We start from the raw sequence: 1687 nt of genomic DNA, 5'->3' as shown, positions 1-1687 counted from the left end.
CTCTGCCAGTTGGAGGCAGATAGCAAGGAGCCCCAACAGAATAGTGAAGCCTCAGAAAGAAGACTTTTCACCCTTGAGATTTAAGATATTGGTAATGTTCAAGAGAATTTGGCTTAATGTGGCAATCTTGTTTCAATTTAAAACATGTAATTGAGGGTTGCCTCTAACCAGCTGAGGTGGCTCAGCTGGTTAAGTGTCCGACTCTTAGTTTTGGCTTAGGTCATGATCTCACGGTTCATGAGTTCAAGCTCCATGTTGAGTTCTGCACTGACAGTGTGGAATCTGCTTGAGATTCTCTCTCTCCCTCTCTCCTTGTCCCTCCCTCACTCTTAGCCCTCTGTCTCTCAAAATAAATAATTATTTAAAAGATAAAATAAAATATATAATTGAGTGACCACTTTAGAATTGTTGTTTAACATGAAAATCTTGCCAAGGTTATAAACAGTATTAGAACATTTAAGAGTATGTAATATCTACCATATATATAATGTATTAGGCTTGAAGGTTTGAGGGAAGTTTTTAAAAATATACATTTTAATGTATTAGGTTATGAGTTTTTTGAGTACTTGAAAAAAATTTTGTTTATGAATCAAACAATGGAAGTGTTAATAGGAAATGTAATGTATTAATTTTATAAATGTAACTTAAAATGTTTAAAGTAATTTAATTAGCCAAATATGTAAAATAGATTAAACACTCATCAAAGGCCCTTCTAAAAACATTACGCTCTGATTCTGGCCAAGATGGAGCATCAAGGATTGGATTCGACCTCCCGCCTCCAAATAGCCCGACAACATAACAAAAGATAGGAGACAATGACTTTCAATACACTGGATGTCCCTGAGATCACCCTAGCTCACTGACTTGAGAGAGTTTCCAGCAGATCTCCTGGGTTGAGGAGATGCAGACAAGTGTCTTGAGAGACCAAGGCAGCTAGAGTTCACAGGACAGAATTACTGAGAAGCAGACTAGCACACAGAGGCTTCCCTGGATATCCACCAACCCTGTACTGATCAGAGCGTGCTTCTCAAGAAACCACCGAAGATCCAGGAAATGCCACTGGAAAATATTAGAAGGAATGAAACCTGGCTCTTATGTAGGCATGGGAACAATACTGTTTCCACCAGCCAAACTGGAAAAGCTTATAATTCACAGAGGATTGGGCAGAGAGAGAACTCAGAAAGGTCTTGCATCAATCCTAGGAAATCTAGCCCTACACCACTGGGATGTCTCAGGATTGGTGTAAGGAATTATTCTTTTTTTGGTAAGGAATTATTCTTAAACACACACACACACACACACGAGAAGACTCCACCCCCTGAGGGTTAGTGTACCATGGAGGAGTACGACTGCCACTGCCACAAAGCTGGCTTCAATGCTGACAAAGCCAACAATATCCTTAAAGAACATATGAACGGGGTCTTTGGTGGTGAAGATAATAACCAGAACAACATCAATCAATGGACAGCAAACATAGTGGAGCAAACCTTAATACATTTGGTTATGTTGGGAAATGGTTATAAATACAACGCGACCTGTGCAGTGGTCTAGAGGAGCGCATATGGCTTTCACACAGCCAGCTCCTGTTTTGAGGGATGACATATCTGATGGAACCTGTAGTTTATGATGGGAGAACAGAACCATGAACTGTATAGTCAATGTTTTCACCATTGGTATTGACCTGTGA

General features: G+C 39.8%; 1 pseudogene; it reads left to right on the top strand.

Moving 5' to 3' along the window:
• The first annotated feature begins 1335 nt into the window (after nucleotides 1-1335).
• LOC120223668 lies at nucleotides 1336-1687 on the top strand (annotated as a pseudogene).

The sequence above is a fragment of the Hyaena hyaena genome, unplaced genomic scaffold (genome assembly GCF_003009895.1).
Source record: "Hyaena hyaena isolate Hyena2069 unplaced genomic scaffold, ASM300989v1 scaffold_1030, whole genome shotgun sequence".
NCBI classification, from domain to species: Eukaryota; Metazoa; Chordata; class Mammalia; order Carnivora; family Hyaenidae; genus Hyaena; species Hyaena hyaena.
The sequence above is the reverse complement of the archived record's forward strand: the minus strand, read 5'-3'. Positions and strand labels throughout refer to the sequence as shown.